The sequence below is a fragment of the Oncorhynchus mykiss genome, chromosome 4, assembly GCF_013265735.2.
Source record: "Oncorhynchus mykiss isolate Arlee chromosome 4, USDA_OmykA_1.1, whole genome shotgun sequence".
NCBI classification, from domain to species: Eukaryota; Metazoa; Chordata; class Actinopteri; order Salmoniformes; family Salmonidae; genus Oncorhynchus; species Oncorhynchus mykiss.
This window is the reverse complement of record NC_048568.1, coordinates 17,046,552-17,069,420: the sequence shown is the minus strand read 5'-3', so window position 1 is coordinate 17,069,420 and position 22,869 is coordinate 17,046,552. Positions and strand designations below refer to the sequence as shown.

General features: G+C 42.5%; 1 protein-coding gene across 5 annotated transcripts in view; it reads right to left on the bottom strand.

The window, feature by feature from the left end:
• Positions 1-22,869, bottom strand: part of LOC110522208 (protein FAM184A) — a 163,519-nt gene that overhangs the window by 125,612 nt on the left and 15,038 nt on the right. Inside the window, exon 1 of one of the 5 annotated variants that reach the window (XM_021600414.2) lies at positions 13,511-13,724. The exons of the other annotated variants lie outside the window; for them this stretch is intronic. The gene's annotated coding sequence lies outside the window, so the exon portion shown is untranslated. Of the gene's footprint in view, positions 1-13,510; positions 13,725-22,869 lie in introns of those variants that run through there. 5 annotated transcript variants of the gene reach the window in all.

Sequence of the window (22,869 nt, the reverse complement as noted above, 5' to 3'; positions counted from 1 at the left end):
TCTTCCAGATCTGCTAGTCGACCAGGATCTGCTGAAACCGCCAGCCAGCCAGGTTCTGGTAGTTTCTACTACCTGCCTGGGCTTCCTCTCAGTGCTGAGCTACCCATCTGTCCCGAGTTACCTCTGTCCCATGTTATCATTGTGGTGGGTAACCTATTTAGGGACGTTTAGGAGGGGGATTAAAACTGTCATGGAGTGGGGTCCACGTCCAGCGCCAGAGCCGCCACCGCGGACAGATGCCCACCCAGACCCTCCCCTATAGGTTCAGGTTTTGCGGCCGGAGTCCGCACCTTGGGGGGGGGGTACTGTCACGCCCTGACCATAGTTTACTTTGTATTTTCTATGTTTTGATTGGTCAGGGTGTGATCTGAGTGGGCATTCTATGTTACATGTCTAGTTTGTCTAGTTCTATGTTCGGCCTGATATGGTTCTCAATCAGAGGCAGGTGTTCGTCATTGTCTCTGATTGGGAACCATATTTAGGTAGCCTGGGTTTCACTGTGTGTTTGTGGGTGATTGTTCCTGTCTATGTGTTTTTCACCAGATAGGCTGTTTTAGGTTTTCGTTACGTTCATCACGTTCTTTATTTTGTAGTGTTTGCATTGATTCGTGTTTTACGTTTGTTCATTAAAACATGGATCGCAATCGACACGCTGCATTTTGGTCCGACTCTCCTTCTCATCAAGAAAACCGTTACAGGGGGGATGAATAAGCCAATTTGAAGCTAGGGATGATTAGGTGGCCATGATGGTATGAATGGGAATTTAGCCAGGACACCAGGATTAACACCCCCACTCTTATGATAAGTGCAATGGGATCTTTCGTGACCACAGAGAGTCAGGACACCCGTTTAACATCCTTTCCGAAAAACGACTCCCTACATGATTCCATATGTGTTATTTCATAGTTTTGATGTCTTCACTATTATTCTACAATGTAGAAAATACAAAAAAATAAAGAAAATCCCTGGAATGAGTAGGTGTGTCCAAACGTTTGACTGGTCCTGTGTGTCATATATAAACTCAGCAAAAAAAGAAACTTCCTCTCACTGTCAACTGCATTTATTTTCAGCAAACTTAACATGTGTAAATATTTGCATAAACTGAACAAGTTCCACAGACATGTGACTAACAGAAATTGAATAATGTGTCCCTGAACAAGAGGGGGGTCAAAATCTAAAGTAACAGTCAGTATCTGGTGTGGCCACCAGCTGCATTAAGTACTGCAGTGCATCTCCTCCTCATGGACTGAACCAGATTTGCCAGTTCTTGCTGTGAGATGTTACCCCATTCTTCCACCAAGGCACCTGCAAGTTCCCCAACAGCAACGGTGGGTTTGTGCCCATAGGTGACGTTGTTGCCGGGGATGTCTGGTGAGGACCTGCCTTACAACAGGCCTACAAGCCCTCAGTCTATTGCGGACCGTCTGAGCACTGATGAAGGGATTGTGCGTTCCTGGTGTAACTCGGGCAGTTGTTGTTGCCATCCTGCACCTTTCCCGCAGGTGTGATGTTTGGATGTACCGATCTTTTGCAGGTGTTGTTACATGTGCTCTGCCACTGCGAGGACGATCAGCTGTCCGTCTTGTCTCCCTGTAGTGCTGTCTTAGGCGTCTCACAGTACGGACATTACAATTTATTGCCCTGGCCACATCTGCAGTCCTCATGCATGCCTAGGTCACGTTCACGCAGATGAGCAGGGACCCTGGGCATCTTTCTTTTGGTGTTTTTCAGAGTCAGTAGAAAGGCCTCTTTAGTGTCCTAAGTTTTCATAACTGTGACCTTAATTTTCTCCCGTCTGTAAGCTGTTAGTGTCTTAACGACCGTTCCACTGGTGCATGTTCATTTAATTGTTTATGGTTCATTGAACAAGCATGAGAAACAGTGTTTAAACCCTTTACAATGAAGATCTGTGAAGTTATTTGGATTTTTACGAATTATCTTTGAAAGACAGGGTCCTGAAAAGGGGACGTTTCTTTTTTGCTGAGTTTATATATATATATATATATATATATATATATATTATTTTCTCTTTTGGGGGGCCGATAACCTTTCCGTAGGAGCAAGGCAGAATCAGAAGGTGCAGTTCCTCTACATTCATTTCACTTGTTCTACTACAGACACCTTAATGTATACTTTCAAATTATATTATGTGAGCTAAACATAAAACTAACAAATAAAAAAATATATAGCTAATGTATCATTTTTAGTTGTTACTGGTGTTACTGTCCCCAATAGAACAACAAAAATCCTAAATACACTTAATTTTGTCCTTGAAACATTTCATTGAACTCCTGTAGAATTCCATTCATTCCTATGGAGGACTGCTCCTACTGAGGCGTGCCAATTTGGCCGACTGTTGGCTTCAAAGCCTGTCAATGCATAGCATCAGCAATCCAGGGTTTATACGTCATTGGTCCTGCTGCACTGTGGCAATTATTCAAACAACTGGCCTAACTGTAATCATGGGGAAGCATTTGAAAGGAGTCTGAACTATTGACGCAGAGCCAGAGAAAATGATTTTCCCTTTTCTGTTGAATCGTTATCTTTTGAAAATGAGTCGGTTTGGAGCTGTGAAAGGAGAAGACGGAGTGCAGCAGTGGCTGTACTGTAGCTATAGCTAGCTTAGCTAGATGGAAATCCTTACGCCTCCAGTCAGAGCTCAGATCAGAGAGGCTGAACCTCCTGGTGGGCTAGCCGCCTCCCATATTTATGAGGCCGATAGTTTCTATATCTTGAGAAAGCTAATGATGTTATCTGTCAGCCTTTGAAGTGAAGGCAGGGTGTTGGGGGGGTAAAAATGTACGTTATACAGTGATGACTACACAGGTTTCAGGCTTCAGGCAACAGAGGAGCAAGAAGACACTGCTTCATTCCTTCGTGACCAGACATCTTTCCTTCAAAGATTCAAAGTCATTTGACTTCTCGAATCATTTATAAATCATTATTTTGAATTCTCAGATCAGGAGAACACACACACACACACACACACACACACGTATGACCACATAAATGATGTAGCCTAACATTCAGATGCCATTCAGCAGATAGCATTTGAAAAATGCCTTACTATGTCTGGCTAAGTGTCAAACTAAACCCTCTGTATGAGACATATTGAAGGTGCCATATTTGTATTTGGAGGTGCCATATTACATATTTGTAAGCCCAGATCAAAACCGATGAGAAGGCATTACTGATTTAGCTTTTAGTCAAGCTTTCCTCGCTGTTCCTGAATCAAAATCAAATGGACTGCGTCTGGATAGGTGAAGGGTGGAGTGGTTGAGGGCGCGTGCATGGCGGTCACACAGTGTTCATCGCTCAGCTGTCACTGGAGTGGGGGAGAGTCGCTCAGCTGTCACTGGAGTGGGGGAGAGTCGCTCAGCTTTCTTTCTAATATGAGGGTAGAAGATCGGAACAGGAGAGGTGGCCAGTAGCTATTCAAAGAGGGACGATTCGGGAAAAGGAAATTCACGAATCACTGCCTTGTCAGTTGGGATTGTTCCAGAGAGTCTCTCTTTGTTATAGCAGGTGACCTGCATGGACAAATCCGTCCCTGGCCAGTGACTCCCAGAGAACAAGATGATAATGAGTGGAAGTAGGCTTTCTGATAAGTCACAGTGGAGGTTAGGGGTCACGGCAGGCAGGTTCAAGACCACAAAGTGTGGAACTATCGTAACATGCCACCTCTGAACTGGTGCCTGTGATTATCAGTAGCCTGCAGCAGGTTGACCATCGCCACAGCTATAATGAGAGGGTCGCCTCCCTATCGCACCACTTATTACGCGTCACTGTGTTTAACAAAGCCCCCAAATGGGACCCACAGAGACCATAGGAAAAAGGAAATAAGCCCAGTTAATTAGCATAGTAAAGGCAATGGGATGAAGGCAGGATCTAAAACTTGTATCAGTCACTCACGTCTAGTCCAACTATCCAAAACCAAATAAGCGCAAGTTTTGCTTCAATGTTTGGCCTCATTATGCTCTCATCTTATGCTAAGCCACTTTGCGTTGATTGTTTAAATATGCGAAAAAGACTCATTTACATTTGACATTTTAGTCATTTAGAAGACGCTCTTATCCAGAGTGACCTACAGAAGCAATTAGGGTTAAGTGCCTTGCTCAAGGGCACATCGGCATATTTATTTTTTTACCTAGTCAGCTCTGGGATTCAAACCAGCTACCTTTTGGTTACTGGCCCAACCACTAGGCTACCTGCCGCCCCATAAATCAACACTGTGACATACATTTATTTTAAAGCGACTGTATGCCTACTGCATTGAGAGCAGTACCAACATAGATCAGTTTTATAAACTAATAGGAAAGTGAATATAAGGCCTTGTATGGGTTGTATGATATATTTAGCATTGTGTGGGACTATAATTGCACACCACAGCAGAGAAATCAGGGAATTTAGGCACTTTGTTGCCTTTCTGATTGACAGAGCAAATCTAACATAAAGTACGAGTTGCCGTGGCAACTAGACACAGCTGCCTCTGCAGAGAGAGTTGGTGGTGAGAGCCCAGCGGTCGGGTCCTTTTCATCCCTGTAATTTACTAAGACATGCATGATTGAGTTAAGATATTCATATATACAGGCAATAATTAGACATTATGCAGAAATCAGTTGATTGGACTAATTGGTATTATCAAGGCCATTACGTTCCAGGCTGATTAAAAAAGCTGGAATAGCGTTTCTCTGTCTCTAAGGGACAAAACTAATACATCTACTAACTAGGGCTGGGCGATATGGACAAAAATCCATATCGCGATAAATTGCCTGAATTGATGCGATAACGATAACTAGAACAAAGTTTATAACATTAATGTGCACCCCAGTTTTAAATGATCCTTTAAACTAGCACTACTAGTTTGATGGGTGTAGCCATCAATTGACCCATTAACAATCAATTAGCAAACTTATTTCATGTCAAACTTCACATTTCTCTAGTATAGGCTACTTAGATCAGCAAAATGCCTGCGATAAGTGTGGTTGGTGATGATCATTTCCGCTTTATCCTCTACTACTAACTGGTCTGTTTGTCAGACCAGCACAGGCTACGATGAAATCATTATGCACATGTTGATTTAGAAATGTCATGTCTATGTACTGGCCTTCCGAATGTTCCAGCCAGGTCAAGGGATCCTTGCTGCTCGTAAAGTTTTTTCAGCTGAATTCTAACGATGTAGCCTATTTCTGTATTTGAAATAGAGTATAAAGAGAAGCAGAGGCTCACATGATTTATTAAGTGGTGTCATAATCAGAGGAGAGCTTGGCCTATATAACTGATTCACAGTATACAGCAGAGTATATCAGCTATCTCCGTGCATCACATGAGGCCACACACGCAGAAAAAAAGGGTTCCAAAAGGGTTCTTCGGCTGTCCTCACAGGATAACCATTTTTGGATCCACGTAGAACCCTTTTGGGTTCCCTGTAGAACCTCTCTGTGGAAAGGATCCTACATGGAACCCAAAAGGGTTCTGCCTAGAGTCAAAAGGGTTATTCTACCAGGAATCAAACATGGATCTTCAAAGGGTTCTCCTACGGGGACAGCCGAAGAACCCCTTTAGGTTATAGATAGCACCTTTATTTATTTTAGGGGCAAACGAGAAAAGAACGGGGGGGAGACAGAAAGAGGGGGAGAGAGAAAAAGATACCTAGGTGTGTTTGTGTCATACTCAATACAGAGCTGGTGCCAGAGAGATAGAGGTAGCTAGCTGGCTGCTGATGTTCTGCAGAAGAGAGAATCAGGCCCAATGAGTCACCAGCCCACAGCAGTGCCTTGATATTGGTCACGGAGGAGAGGAGAATCTTGCCCGCCTCTTATCCTCCCTGCACTTCAGTAGCAGCAACCTGCAATTCTAAATCATGAACATTCCTTTTGACTTTAGATAATACACAGCCCAACTCATCTAGACCCACTGCACGTCGGCAAGAAAACCCAAATCAATCGAGTGTAAGCTTTTAAAGCAGGCCATAACTTGTAAAACTTAAATACATATAATCTGTGTTATAATTTGGATTCGGTCAGTTCACCACGCATTCTAACATGTTCACTTGTATTACCTTAGTTACTTCCACAACTGCAGTTTTCATCCAGCCGGTCTCCCCTGTCACACATGCATACACACAATCCAGCCACACTCACAGCCTCACACACCTGTAGCCAGTACACGCACACTAGGAGTTATCCCTGCAGTAGTCCAACCAGGGAATGTACTGCTATCCAAATCTGAAATTCTGTTTAATCCTCCTCCTGTTGAGAAGTTTTCTCTCTGAAAAATGTAGTTCATTTAATCTGATTGTCATAAGGTTCCATGACTTTGTCCACACAGGGCATCTGAACACACAAAATACATTTAGATGATTTTCATTACATTTTAGGTGTTTTATTTAACTTTTGTACACCTGTGGTGTCCCCGGTCAAAAATGACCGGTCATTAGAAATTAATGGGTGAGACTACAATGTGTATAAAATGTAGTTCAGGCACATGCCCATTCATCAGATGGACACAATTCCTCTCCCAGACCCCCACATGCATGTGTTTGAACACACACGCACACACACACCTCACACCTCACCTCACTTCTTGGCTTCCATGGCAACCCGCACGGGAACATGTCCCAAATATAATCTTTCCCCCACGGGGACCACACCTGTTGGCATTCTCACAAACAATCGCAACATTGCCATCCGTTTTGTTACTAAAGCACCTTATACCACCCACCACTGCGACCTGTATGCTCTAGTCGACTGGCCCTCGCTACATATTCGTCGTCAGACCCACTGGCTCCAGGTCATCTACAAGTCCATGCTAGGTAAAGCTCCGCCTTATCTCAGTTCACTGGTCACGATGGCAACACCCACCCGTAGCACGCACTCCAGCAGGTGTATCTCACTGATCATCCCTAAAGCCAACACCCCATTTGGCCGCCTTTCCTTCCAGTTCTCTGCTGCTTGTGACTGGAACGAATTGCAAAAATCGCTGAAGTTGGAGACTTTTATCTCCCTCACCAACTTCAAACATCTGCAATCTGAGCAGCTAACTGCAGCTGTACATAGTCCATCGGTAAATAGCCCACCCAATTTACCTACCTCATCCCCATACTGTTTATATTTATGTACTTTTCTGCTCTTTTGCACACCAGTATCTCTACCAGCACATGACCATCTGATCATTTATCACTCTAGTGTTAATCTGCAAAATTGCAATTATTTGCCTACCTCCTCATGCCTTTTGCACACAATGTATAGAGACAATTTTTTTCTTTCTACTGTGTTATTTACTTGTTTATTGTTTACTCCATGTGTAACTCTGCGTTGTTGTCTGTTCACACTGCTATGCTTTATCTTGGCCAGGTCGCAATTGTAAATGAGAACTTGTTCTCAACTAGCCTACCTGGTTAAATAAAGGTGAAATAAAATAAAATAAAATACAATTGTTTCAATAATATATAGAGCTTTTCTCACAGCTCTGGTATATAAAGCTTTTTTGAGGCCTTGCTCACAATTCATTCTGTGGCAGCACAATGACCAAACGATATACTGTATGTGAGGCTCTTGATCATGTCTTTGATCATGACGCTGGTGAGGAGAGTGTCCTTGTTAAACTTTGACACAAAGTAGTTTGTGATAAATAGCACAATATGTTTCATCTTGAGTATTTGTTATAGTCAAAATAATCCATAATTATGCTTTTTTTTTTACTCAAAAACGAGTTGTATGAGCTCAGGTCAATGAGGCCTTCAGGCCATAAATAGCAAATAGAAGTTCAAAACATGTAATATTCACAAGAACTGAAGTTGATAAAAAAAAAGATCTAACACAACATTAGGTGATAATATATGGATTGCTATGTATTTATAATCAGCTATAATGGGGTGGTCATTTTGGACCGGGAACACAGAATTAATTAACATGAAACGAACACACCAGGAGGGTTAAATCACGACAGAGGCAGACACATAGGGTGATAGAAAAGTGTCACCATGCTATCGTAACAGCAATTCAACAGTGGAGGAGTTTCACCAACTTAACCCCATGGGTCCTTTCTGACTGTATCGTCACCTGAATACAGATGTAGGATCTTCATTTTATCACCCCGTTGTTGCAGGAAATGCTAACTTGTAGTGTATTCTAGGTTTAAAAACGCTTCTGAAGTTAGTCATTTCCACTTTAAAGTGTCAGACTTGATTTGCCAGAACAACTAAATGTATCCAACCCCTACAAAAAATGTCAATTCATGAAAATCCACACAATTTCCTGCTGTGAGAAACTGGTTTCAATTAAGATTCTACATCTTTAGCTACTTGTCCATTCAACCATCCCCTTCTTCTAGCTGTCCCCTTCACCATGCATCACGCCTCTGTCTCACAGACCCCTCTTGAGGCCTTGACAGACCCGACCTTGTCCTGTCTGGTAGACAAACACATACACACACACCCGCCTGAGTCCAGGAAGGCTGCCTGCCCAGCCTAGAGTCAGCCCCAGCAGGTGACGGCACGCCATGAGACAGCCCTATGCTCTGTCACCTGGCTGTGGTGGCCCTGCGTGGCTGATGGATAGGCCACTTCTTCATTTGTCCCTGGCTAGCCGGCTGTTAAATTGTGTATGAGCCGTTGTCCAGGCTGGACTCTGAGATAGCCCTCCTGCCCTCACCCAGACGGCCCTGCTATCATTCACATCATGATGCACACACACAGGCTTACACACAGAGAAGTCTTCACATAGGGACACGCACATACAGACAGATATACAGTGAGAGAGAGATAGAGAGACACACACACACACACACACACACACACATTGTAAATATACACAACACACACATGCCATAGGACTCACGCGGTAGGACATAACGAAGCCTCCCGTGGACATGTAGGAGGAGGAGGAGGATATGGGAGCTGCCACCTGACAGAGGAAGATGGATGGGTGCCCACACTAAAAGCCCACATCCTGTCAGTGTTCTTATGGCCTTATACGAGAATCACGGAATAGAGAAATTAAAACGGAATTCAACAAAATCAATGTAGTGTAGTGGAGGTATACCCCATTTCAATTAATAGGGCTGATGGAACAGATCAGAATGCTTAACTTAAAATTATGATAAACTATTATTTCTTCACATTTTAGGTGCAGCAATGTGCACCTTGCAGTAGACCTATGCACAAAGGTTCCAAAATGCAATGTGTGGAGAGACGCCATTCTAAAATGCACATGCAAGCGGTTTCATGGACAGAGATGGAAACGAGGGGAGATAAAGATGCAACAACTATCATGGATTGCTAATATGACTAGGATAATGCCTTTGGCTGCTAGACAATGAAAGAAAGTGGAAAGAAGACCAATAGAAGTCTTAATAAAAATAACTGCCTACACGTTTCTATGGTAGGATTTTGGCTATAGGCTACTATGAAGCAAGGTAAGACATGCTTCATAATATGAAGTGAAATGTCCAGGTTTCAAACAATTAAGGAACAGGAAACATATAGTGATGCTAATGATAGGCCTAACCGTCTTCTGGTAGATGGAAAGGCTTTCCCAGAATCCTAAATTAAATGTTAACTATCTACAAAGTAGCCTATCTGGCAGAATGATATCATGACTATCTGCATCAATCCAATGGCCATTTGTTTTGCAAACTCCATCTCATGTGCTACAGAAACACCGCTAACCAAACAATAATGCTAGGTGCCTGCACACTTGATTCAGAAATCTAAATGTCTTATATTTTTCCCAGACCTCAAGTTTCCTGATGTGGTTTAAGCATTGTTATGAACTTAGAACATTATTTTTTGGTTTCTTTTTCTATTAAAAACATGTACTTTTTGAGAGCGAAAACCTGAAAAAGAACTGGGAAAATGGAAACCTGGAAGAACAAAATGGAGAAAAAGGAATTTGGGATTTTTTTTTAATAGAATCAGACAATTTTTTAAAACTTATTTTATAGGGCCCTATGTTCTGTGGCTAGTGCGCATCATCTCATCCCTGCCTCCCACCCTGCCTCTCCATCTCTCCCTCTCTCCCTCTCCATCTCTCTCCCTCTCTCTCCCTCTCTCTATCTCCAAACCACAACCGGAGCTGAATGCATGAATGCAAAGCTGATTGTTTCTTACCCCTTCAGGGTGCTTTGTCTCTGCAATAAAAGTGTGCTCAAGCACATCAGACATAATGTTTCAAAGTCCCCCGCTAAGGCAAGGGTAACTTGAGAAGAGAATACCTTCTCTTTTCTCCAGCCCTGAAGAAAACTCAAAACGAAAAAGTTATTTTCTTTCGTTTCGGAGCGTTAGGTCTAATCGCTGTGGGCGCTTTCGTCTACATCTATTGTGTTATAACAAACCTGTGCATTCATGGACACGGTGAGTTATTTGTTTTGAGTCAGTTCCAGGAGAGGAAACCAAGATAACAAGTACACAAAGGAACCAATATAAAACATAGACCGTTCCAAGCCAGAGAGAAAGAGAGAGACAGAGCGAGAGCATCGTTACAACACTGTACTGTGTATAGCCATAACATGACATTTGAAATGTCTCTATTCCTTTGGAACGTTTGTGAGTGTAATGTTTACTGTTCATTTTTATTGTTTATTTCACTTTTGTTTAGTATCTATTTCACTTGCTTTGGCAATGTAAACATATGTTTACCATGCCAATAAAGCCCTTTGAATTGAATTGAAAGAGAAAGACCCAGACAAGCTGAGATCCAATAGCTCCCTCCTCTCTCTCTGTGCATCCCATCCCAGTATCGGGCTCCAGCATCAAGTGCTTAATAAACCCAATTCATTTTAGTAGAAGGTTTTAACCTGTGAAGTGAGGGCAGAAACCAGAGGATCAAAGCTGTGGAAATGACTGCCGAGTCTCCTCTTTGAGCCTAGTCAGAACAGAGCAGAGCAGACCTACAACTTCTCATGGGCAGAGGCACAAAACAGGAGCTTCCCCCAGACACCACCAGGGTGTTACATATTTTAACTGTGCCCTCCTCTCCTCCTCAGACACACACTGATCAGTGCTCTGGAGTCCATGCACGTCCACAACTTTGGCTCACACACACGCGCACACACACCATCACCTCATTCACTTCTGCCCAACAAAAGAGTCTAATCAATAGAGCTGCTATAGGCACAGACACAGAGAGACATGTGGACAGATTGGCTTCATTGGCCTTTATCTTCAATGACAGAGCCCAAAGCAGTGTGGCTATCAGACCAGAGGATAGATAGAGCAGGTTGATCAGTGTCCTGTGGTCTGCATGCAGCTGATAATGAGACAGTCAGGAGAACTCTTCAGAGGCATCCCTTTGCTTTCGCGAACAAATCCGTCCTCTCTTCTTCAGGTAAAAAAAAAGCCCTCACCAGGCTTTGCCAAATCACCGCCTTTCAAAACAGCTTTTAAAAAGAGATACCGTAGTACAAAGTTTCCGTTAGCTGGGATTTGCTGGCTTTTAAACAATAGATTTTTTTAAAGCTGATAAATCAAACTGTTGCAGGCCAAAATGACTGGGAGAAAAAAAATCTCCTTGCAAAATAACGCTTTTTATTCATTGATGGAAATACCAGTCATTGGAAATACATTTTACCATCATGCTTATCGGTCTATAGGTTCAATTCCATTATTTTGTGGAATTAAACTGTACGTTGTGTATTTTTGTTTGTCATCATGTATGGTATTTATCCAACACAACTATGACACGCACACAGTGTAGCCTATTTTGTGCGGGATTTCCCTATTGCTCCTCAGCTTGTTGCTGCTGGAGTAAAACATGAAATGCTAACGTACACATCGATCCAGAGCATCCCAAACATGCTCAATGGGTGACATGTCTGGTGAGTATGCAGGCCATGGAAGACCTGGGACATTTTCAGCTTCCAGGAATTGTGTACAGATCCTTGCAACATGGGGCCATGCATTATGCTGAAACATGAGGTGATGGCGGCAGATGAATGGCACGACAATGGGCCTCAGGATCTTGTCACAGTATCTCTGTGCATTCAAATTGCCATCAATAAAAAGCAATTGTGTTCTTTGTCCGTAGCTTATGCCTGCCCATACCATAACCCCACTGCCAACAAGAGGTAACTCTGTTCACAACGTTCTCATCAGCAAACAGCTTGACCACACGACGCCATACACGCTGTCTGCCATCTGCCCGGTACAGTTGAAACCGGGATCTATCCGTGAAGAGCAAAATTCTCCAGCGTGCCAATGGCCATCGAAGGTGAGCCTACTGAAGTCGGTTACCATGCCGAACTGCAGTCAGGTCAAGACCCTGGTAAGGACAACGAGCACACAGATTAGCTTCTCTGAGACAGTTTTTGACAGTTTGTGCAGAAATTCTTCAGTTGTGCAAGCCCACAGTTTCATCAGCTGTCTGCGTGGTTGGTCTCAGACGATCACGCAGGTGAAGAAGCTGGATGTGGAGGTACTGCGCCGGCGTGGTTACCCAATGTCTGCGGTTGCGAAGCCGGTTGTATGTACTGCCAACTTACAATTTATCCTACCATTTCTACCCTTCTGCGTGCCAGTTATGATTTTCATATGCGCATTTTTGTGGAACAGTAGCATCTCAAAATCATCGTCATGGTTATTATTAAGCATAAAAATCGGAAGAAAAAAAATCTAAAAGGTGAAAAGTCAACTAACGCGAGAAGACCAGCCTCGAGGGGGAGATTGTTGTAAAGATTTTTCAAATAGCTTACTGTGAGGTACTATAGTTTTTATATTTAATAATTTGCAGATTATGTAAAAAAAACAAAAAAAAATTTTAAACTTTCCGCGCAGCAGGCAACGGCGCACCCGCTCGCTCCCTCAACATTATTAGGACAGAAAACACATGCGCATTGCTCACATGAAGCACTCCAAACAAAAGACAATGAAAAAATTAACAAACCTCGTAAATGATGGTTATGGTAATAACCAAAACTTGTTTCTCACAAGTGTAGCAGGTTGTGAATTCTGAAAAACAACGTTTCCACTGAGAGTGAGAACGGTAAATGACTGTAATTAACACAGACATTATTAATGTATACAAATTTACAGGGATTAACGGTACATTTACTTTTGGCGACATATGTAATGGGGAATTTATAAAAATCTAAAATCAAGGGAAAACAAGTCACGCAATGAAACAATGAATGCGCAATAATTGGCAGGAGCCAGCTGAGCCATTCTGATGAGACTCGCCTATATCTTTGCCACACACCCCTACCCTGTTTGTCTCAACATTTTAAATTATACTCAAGACACATTATCTTCAAACATATTTTAGATTCTCTTCACTGACAGCCGGAACTCAATAATCAGTTATTGCCAAGCGCTCTTCCCAAATTGCGAGCTTCCAAAATAGGTATAGGGATAAGAGCTTTCGATTTGAAACAATCCACAGCTTTTTTTTAAAAAGAAGCTACTGATCCTCGATTCCTCTGTGGCTAAGTCATGCTTTCTGGTGATGTATTTTTAATGATTTTCTTTCTGTATTGACAGGAGTAATTATATAATGTACTTCCCTATTGGACTCACCCCGATGCCTTTTCTCTCCTGTTTCTCTCCGAACTTTCTTTCATGGTCCAGCAGCCAAAGGCATAATCCTAGTCATATTAGCAACCCACCCTAGTTGTTGCATCTTTACATTCCCCCTCTTTCTAAGTTTCTAACAGAGATGTTCATCTTTGTCACATATGGAACCGCAATTAGGTGCGCGGTTTAGAATGGTGTTTTCCCAGGTGCGCTGTTTAGAATGGTGTTTTCCCAGGTGCGCGGTTTAGAATGGTGTTTTCCCAGGTGCGCTGTTTAGAATGGTGTTTTCCCAGGTGCGCGGTTTAGAATGGTGTTTTCCCAGGTGCGCGGTTTAGAATGGTGTTTTCCCAGGTGCGCTGTTTAGAATGGTGTTTTCCCAGGTGCGCTGTTTAGAATGGTGTTTTCCCAGGTGCGCGGTTTAGAATGGTGTTTTCCCAGGTGCGCTGTTTAGAATGGTGTTTTCCCAGGTGCGCGGTTTAGAATGGTGTTTTCCCAGGTGTGCGGTTTAGAATGGTGTTTTCCCAGGTGCGCTGTTTAGAATGGTGTTTGAAATGTTAGACAATTATATTTTATTGTCTGCTTCAGTATATGAGTTGCATGTTCTGATATGAAGCATTACCATAATCTAAATGTGATTTCTGTCATTCTGAGCACTGTGGGTGGACGCCCTAATGGGTTATGCACCCAATGCATTTGGGTCTGGTAATTTCTCAAATGGCCGGTATATTTGTATCTTCCCGGTCACGTTGTCTGGCGCCACATTTTCCTAAAGGAAACCCTGCGGTAGTAGCTGAACATGTCCTTCAAACTAAATAAGCTATAGCGTAAGCATAGTACTACTATCGAGCCTAACAGGCTGACTACACTTCATTTTAAATCTATATTATTCAATTATTGTCTGCATTGACCAGAGCTAAACGCAGATCGTGCTGCAAGTCCTGCCTCTCCCATCTCCTCATTGGTTATACCCATGTGGGTGACTGAAAGGCGAAATAGGTTGGTGGCAGTAATGCACCTAATTTATGAAAGCTGCCAATCGCAATATAAAGTCAAGCGAAGAAAAAGCCTGGAAGGAGGAGAGATGACTAGAAACGATTCGGTTGACCGTTTTATGTGTGGATTAATTGGTGGAGTAGAGGACCTTGTGCATTTCAGGTAAAATAACAACTCAATGTTTATATCCCAAGACAAATTAGCAACAGCAAGCTAGCTAAATAGGACAAATTAGCTAGCATGTGCAAGCTAGCTAGCTAAATTGCCATAAATGTTTAATGCTTTTCAACCTGTCCCCAAATTAATATAATTGGTTCAGAGTTTGTTTTGATATTTTAACCTACGTGTCGTGATTGCGTTTGGTGTGGGGGGACAAAATACATTTATGCACAAGTTTGGGTTCCGTGTAAGTCAATCACGACTCACGGTGAGGAGAATTTACTGAGATGATCACAGTAGAGCCCTTTACTCTTTAAAGAAATGTACAGCCATGACCTTGGTTCCACCACTGCGAGGTCACATGACAATAAGTTCTCCATCAGACCGGGAGCAATGAAAATCATACTCAAGTCAAGGGTTGGCATTTACCACAGCATAGTGTCAGAGGTAGGTCTAATATAAATAAAATACATATAGGGCTGTGACAAAATGCTGGCTGTACAATTTAGCTAGTTAGCCAAAATGTTGCCTATTTGCCAACAATGTTTTAACAAGCTACCTAGCTAGCTAACCACGCTGGGGATGAGCTAAGCTAGCTAGTTAGTGCAGTTCAGTTGGGCAATTTCAATTGAAACTGGACAGAGAAAGGTCTGGATTCACTTCTAAAATTACATTTATTGACTACTAGACCATGTACATAACTATGTACATAGTTACAATGTACAATGGCTATGATGTTATGAGGTCTAGAATTTTTTTATACATTTCCCATTTGGTATGTCTTTTCAATCTCGGTTTGCAGCAGCACTGACAGCTGTGTTGACATGATAACTGGTCGGCGTTCTGAACGGAACAATATGAGGAGTCATGTAAACTTTCTTTCTGCTCACTGATTGGACATAGCATACAATCAGTTGCATGAAATAGGATTGATTTCTATGTCTTGCAACGCAATGCAACTAAGTTGCAAGACATTTTTGGAGGGTGACACAGGGAGCAACCCAGACGCAACTTTGTTGCAAGCAACATAAGTTGCGTTCAGATTGCCTCGTGTGGCATCGGTTTAAGAGTCTATGTTATCGCAGAAACAGACTCAACTGCACGAAATTCCCGGCTGTCCCGTCTTCAGTCAGTTATTTTATTTTCATGACAGTCTTCATCCATAACCATTGGTTAAACGGTTATACGGTAATTGTTCCGGCCCGACATACATCACAGAGATTGCACCTGTATCCTATGGCTGTCTGTGTGAGGTGGAAAATCATTATAGAAAATGAAAAACCTGAATAAACCTTAATAGCTGTACAGTGGGGCCCTGTGGGCCACACACACAGGCAATCAAATAGGGGCACACACGTATGTACAGAGCCAATAGAAAGTCTACACCCCCCTTGGATTTCTTCACATTTTATTGCGTTACAACGTGACATTAAAAAGGATTTGTCATTTTTTGTTAATGATTTACACAAAATCCTCAAAGTGGAAGAAAAATTATTAAAAAATGTTTTAAAGCAGTCTTCTTGGGTAAGTCTCATAAGAGCTTTGCACACCTGTATTGTGCAATATTTGCCTATTATTCTTTTAAAAATTCCACCAGCTCTGTCAAGGTGTTTGGGGTCATGGCTAGACAGCAATTTTCATGTCTTGCCATAGATTTGAAAGCAAATTTAAGTCAAAACTGTAACTTCGCCACTCAGGAACATTCACTGTCTTCTTGGTAAGCAACTTAAATGTAGGTTTGGCTTTGTGTTGTAGGTTACTGTCCTGCTGAAAGGTGAATTACTCTCCCGGTGTCTGGTGTAAAGCAGACCGAAACAGGTTTTCCTCTAGGATTTTGCCTGTGCTTAGCTCCGTCCCGTTTCTTTTCATCCTGAAAAACTCCCCAGTCTTTGCCGATGTCAAGCATACCCATACCATGATGCAGCCACCACCATCCTTAAAATAAGGAGGCAGTTACTCAGTGATGTGTTGGATTTGCCCCAAAGGCTTTGGATTTAGGCCAAAAAGTGTATTTCTTTGACGTTTTTTAAAAGTATTACTTTAGAGTCTTGTTGCATACATACAGTGGCAAGACAAAGTAAGTGAACCCTTTGGAATTACCTGGATTTCTCCATAAATTAGTCATAAAATTTGATCTGATCTTCATCTTAGTCAAAACAACAGACAAACACAGTGTGCTTAAACTAATAACACACAAATTATTGTATTTTTCTTGTCTATATTGAATAAATCATTTAAACATTCACAGTGTAGATTGGAAAAAGTATGTGAACCCCGAGGCTAATGACTTTTCTAAAAGCTAAACTCCTCAAGAAATGCTGTCGGCCCCCCAAAAGACAAAATAATATATATATATAAACTCAGCAAAAAAATAAACGTCCCTTTTTCAGGACCCTGTCTTTCAAAGATAATGAGTAAAAATCCAAATAACTTCACAGTTTAAACACTGTTTCCCATGCGTGTTCGATGAACCATAAACAATTATTGAACATGTACCTGTGGAACGGTCATTAAGACAATAACAGCTTACAGACGGTAGGCAATTAAGGTCACAGTTATGAAAACTTAGGACACTAAAGAGGCCTTTCTACTGACTCTGAAAAACACCAAAAGAAAGATGCCGCTACAGGGAGACAGGACGGACAGCTGATCGTCCTCACAGTGGCAGACCATGTGTAACAACACCTGCACAGGATAGGTACATTCGAACATCACACCTCCAGAGAGGCTGGACTGAGGGCTTGTAGGCCTGTTGTAAGGGAGGTCCCCACAGACATCACCGGCAACAACGTCGCCTATGGGCACAAACCCACCTTTGTTGGACCAGACAGGACTTGCAAAAAGTGCTCTTCACTGACGAGTCGTGGTTTTGTCTCACCAGGGGTGATGGTCAGATTCGCGTGAGTGTTACACCGAGGCCTGAGTGTTACACCGAGGCCTGTACTCTGTAGCGGGATCGATTTGGAGGTGGAGGGTTCGTCATGGTCTGTGGCGGGCAGTCATTGCAGGCAATCTCAACGCTGTGTTTTACAGGGCAGACAACCTCCTCCCTCATGTGGTACCCTTCCTTGAGGCTCATCCTGACATGACCCTCCAGCATGACAATTCCACCAGCCATACTGCTCGTTCTGTGCATGATTTCCTGCAAGACAGGAATGTCAGCGTTCTGCCATGGCCTGCGAAGAGCCCGGATCTCATTCCCATTGAGCACGTCTGGGACCTGTTAGGGTGAGGGCTAGGGCCATTCCCCCAGAAATGTTGGGGAACTTGCAGGTGCCTTGGTGGAAGAGTGGGCTAACGTCTCACAGCAAGAACTGGCAACTCTGGTGCAGCCCATGAGGAGATGCACTGCAGTACTTAATGCAGCTGGTGGTCACACCAGATACTGACTGTTACTTTTGATTTTGACCCCCCTTTGTTCAGGGACACATTATTCCATTTCTGTTAGCCACATGTCTGTGGAACTTGTTCAGTTTATGTCTCAGTTGTTCTTGTTGTTCATACAAATAATTACACGTTAAGTTTGCTGAAAATAAACGCAGTTGACAGTGAGAGAACGTTTCTTTTTTTGCTGAGTTTAATTGGAGTCAGGAGTCAGTTAACCTGGAGTTCAATCAATAAAATGAGATTGGAGATGTTGGTTAGAGCTGCGCTGCCCTATAAAAAAAACTCACAAAATGTGAGTTTGCTATTCACAAGAAGTATTGCCTGATGTGAACCATGCCTCGAACAAAATAGATCTCAGAAGACTTAAGATTAAGAATTGTTGCCTTGCATAAAGCTGGAAAGGGTTACAAAAGTATCTCTAAAAGCCTTGATGTTCATCAGTCCACGGTAAGACAAATTGTCTATAAATGGAGAAAGTTCAGCACTGTTTCTACTCTCCCTGTGGCCGTCCTGCAAAGATGACTGCAAGAGCACAGTGTAGAATGCTCAATGAGGTTAAGAAGAATCCTAGAGTGTCAGCTACAGACTAACAGAAATCTCTGGAACATGCTAACATCTCTGTTGACGAGTCTACGATACGTAAAACACTAAACAAGAATGGTGTTCATGGGAGGACACCATGCCAGAAGCCACTGCTGTCCAAAAAAACATTGCTGCACGTCTGAAGTTCGCAAAAGAGCACCGGGATGTTCCATCTTCTGGCAAAATATTCTGTGGACAGATTAAACTAAAGTTCAGTTGTTTGGAAGGCGCTCACAACACTATGTGTGGAGAAAAAAAGGAACAGCACACCAACATCAAAAAACGGCATCCCAACTGTAAACTATGGTGGAGGGAGCATCATAGTTTGGGGATGCTTTGCTGCCTCAGGGCCTGGACAGCTTGCTATCATCAAAGGAAAAATGAATTCCCAAGTTTATCAAGACATTTTGCAGGAGAATGTAAGGCTACCTGTCCGCCAATTGAAGCTCAACAGAAGTTCGGTGATGCAACAGGACAACGACCCAAAACACAGAAGTAAATCGACAACAGAAGAAAATACGCCTTCTGGAGTGGCCCAGTCAGAGTCCTGATCTCAACCCGATTGAGATGCTGTGACATGACCTCAAGAGTGGTTCACACCAGAAATCCTAAGAATATTGCTGAACTGAAACAGTTTTGTAAAGAGGAAAGGTCCAATAATTCCTCCTGACCGTTGTGCAGGTCTGATCCGCAACTACAGAAACCGTTTGGTTGAGGTTATTGCTGCCAAAGAAGGGTCAACCAGTTATTAAATCCAAGGGTTCACATACTTTTCCCACCCTACACTATGAATGTTTACACGGTGTGTTCAATAAACATATAATTGTTGTGTGTTATTAGTTTAAGCAGACTGTGTTTGTCTGTTGTTGTGATTGAGATGATGAGATACATTTTTTATGACCAATTTATGGAGAAGTCCAGGTAATTCCAAAGGGTTCACATACTTTTGCTTGCATATTTTGGAATATTTTTATTCTGTATATTTGTATTCTTCTTTTCACTCTGTCATTTAGGTCATTATCGTTGTCACACTCTGACCATGATTTGCGTTGTTTGTTTCTATGTTTTGTTTGGTCAGGGTGTGATAGGAGTGGGCATTCTATGTTGTATGTCTAGTTTGTCTATTTCTATGTGTTTTGGCCTGATATGGTTCTCAATCAGTGGCAGGTGTTTGTCGTTGTCTCTGATTGGGAACCATATTTAGGTAGCCTGTGTTGTATTGTAGTTGGTGGGTTATTGTCTATGTGTAGTTGCCTGTGTCTGCACTCATTGTCATAGCGTCACTTTTGTTTAAGTGTTCATTGTGTTTTTTTGTCATTCAATAAAAGAATAGATTCACATCCCACTGCACTTTGGTCTACTCCATACGACGATCGTGACAATTGTGGACTCACTAAAATGTTGTTGATCCATCCAGTTTTCTCCCATCACAGCCATTGAACTCTGTAGCTGTTTTAAAATTACCAATGACCTCATGGTGACATCCCTAAGCAGTTTCTATCCTGTCCTGCAGCTCAGTTCAGAAGGACGACTGCATCTTTGATGTGTTTAGGTGATTTAATATAATTATTAACTTGAAAATGCTTAAAGATATACTCAATGCAGTGGAGGCTGCTGATGGGAGAACGGCTCATAATAATGGCTGGAACGGAGTACATGGAATGGCATCAAACACATGGAAACCATCTGTCTGATACCATTCCACTGATTCCGCTCCAGCCATTATCACGAGCCTGTTCTCCCCAATTAAGGTGCCACAAACCTCCTGTGATTCAATGTCTGATTTGTTATTGTTACCCATCTACCAATCACAGCCCTTCTTTATGAGGCTTTGAAAAGCTCCCTGGTCTTTGTAGTTGAATCTGTGCTTAAAATCCAATACTTGACTGAGGGACCTTGCAGATGTTGTATGTATGGGGAACAGAGGGTTATTCATTTAAAAAATCATGTTAGTTATTTAATTTGTAAAAATTTGTATTTTGTGTAGATCAATGACAAAAAAAATACAATTAAATCTATTTCAATTCCACTTTGTAACACCACAAAATAAAAATAAAAGTTCAAGGGGGTGTAGACTTTATATAGGCACGAACATGCACACAGACTCTCTATCTGTGCCACCACTCTCCCTCCTTAGGCCTATCTGAGAGGCAAAGCAGCATCATGAAGGGTGCTGAGGGCTGTGGGAGAGGCCAGTGTGCCAGGGCTGAGTGAGATCCCTAGCTCAGACTTCTCTAAAACAGGCTTTATAGTGTAGTAAAGGAAGAGAGGGAGTGGGCTCACCTGGTTTAAGCATCATGAAGGGTGCTGAGGGCTGTGGGAGAGGCCACATTACTATATTACAGAGACACATTTTATCAATGACGTCATTCTATCAACTGTCAGGATTTGGTTCCTCTGCTAAGTTCTTACCATTGAGAGTTTCACTGTGAGCTCATTCCAGCCTGCTCTATCATCTGTAGCATGAGCGTTTATGCAGAGTTGTCAGCACCACGTTAGGTGTTAAAACCAAGTGAGATGTCGACCAAGGACAGTAAAACAGATTTGTGGCGGAGCTCAGAAGAACTGAGAGAGGAGAGGGTAGCACTCCACACACACATACACTCACGATCACACTTGTTGTCGGGCGAACAAACAAGCCCAACACCCGAGCCAAGAGATTTATAACGATTCAACTCCAAAGACCTTGGAGAGGCCTGAAACACAATGCGTTTAATACCATTGACTTTACTTCACAGTGTTCAAAATGGCCCTGACAGCAGCCTATATCAGAGCATGTGAACCGAGGTTCCCGCTCATGGAGCCGCTCCACACCGAAAATAAATTATTTAGGCTATATTAGTTCAATTATTTCAAGGCTATAGCCTACAAAGAAATACAATGTGAAACATTTGCGAGTGCGACCAAATAGGTTGGTAGGGACATAAAGCGCTCAGTATTGAAACAACATTTAGTTGTTTTAAATCATTGTAGTCTATAAATTCTGCATATAGGCTGTGACTTACTTAGAATTAAATACAAATTAAAGGGAAAATGCCTTATTAGGCTCTGTCTACAATGCCTTTGAATTCATTTTTAGAAGCATGAGTTTGGTCAGAGTCTGTGGCTTCAGGCGCATGAGATAGTGCCTGGAGCGCAGGCCAGCAGCGGAGAATATTGCAGAGCCACTGGGGATTGCAGAGCCACTGGGGATGCTAAACACTCTTTCGTAAATATTTAGCGAACTCCGTGGCAGTAGCTAAAGGGACTATAGCAGCGCACAAGTAGACTACAAATGCATGCTGGGCAGGGCATGCCCGGAGCTCGTAAAGTAAACGCTACTGAAGTGAAATTGGAGTGGGCGAGAAGGCTGACTCTCGCTCCGTGCTCCAGTCAAATTGGGCACACTCCTCGCTCCGCTCCAACTGCGTTCACATACTCTGGACTCTATATACAGAACCAGTGGATTTCAACCAGTGGTCTGTAGAACAATTGTGTTCCGCGGGGGCATTGCAGGTGTTATATTTTTTAACATTTCATTTTCTTAAAAAAATAATAACAGTTGGGAGTATTAATGGTATTATAAGCAATTTTACATTACTTTTCACAATGCAAATTGTTAATAATTGTCACGACTTCCGCCGAAGTCGGCTCCTCTCCTTTTTCAGGCCGCGTTCGGCGGTAGACGTCACCGGCTGCTCCATTTTTCATTTATCAATTTTTGTCTTGTTCCCTGCACACCTGGTTTTCATTCCCCAATCACACTACTTGTATTTATTCCTCTATTCCCCCTCATGTCTTTGTGTGTGATTGTTTCGTGTTACGTGTCATTTTTGAGGCACTATTTCTGGTGTGAGTTTATTCCGTGTTTTATATTCATGAGGTATTTTTATTTGTTTGTACTTGATTATTGTGACTGTTTGCGCGTTTTTGCACTTTGGCATATTGGATAGAGGTTTCGATGCAGTGGCGTCCGTCTATTGGTTTCTCTTTGTCACGACTTCCGCCGAAGTTGGCTCCCCTGCCTGTTCGGGCGTACTCGGCGGTCGTCGTCACCGGCTTACTAGCCGTCACCGTTCCCTTTTTCGTTGTCTGTTTGTTTTGTCTTATTAGTTTCACCTGTGTCCTATTGTATGTGCTTAATGGGCTTCCTTATTTAAAGTACGTGTACCCGTCCTTGTTTTGTGCGGGATTGTATTTATGTTACGTGTGTGCGTTAGGTAGAGGTGTTCGTGTTTCTGGACCTGGCACCCTGTGTTTTG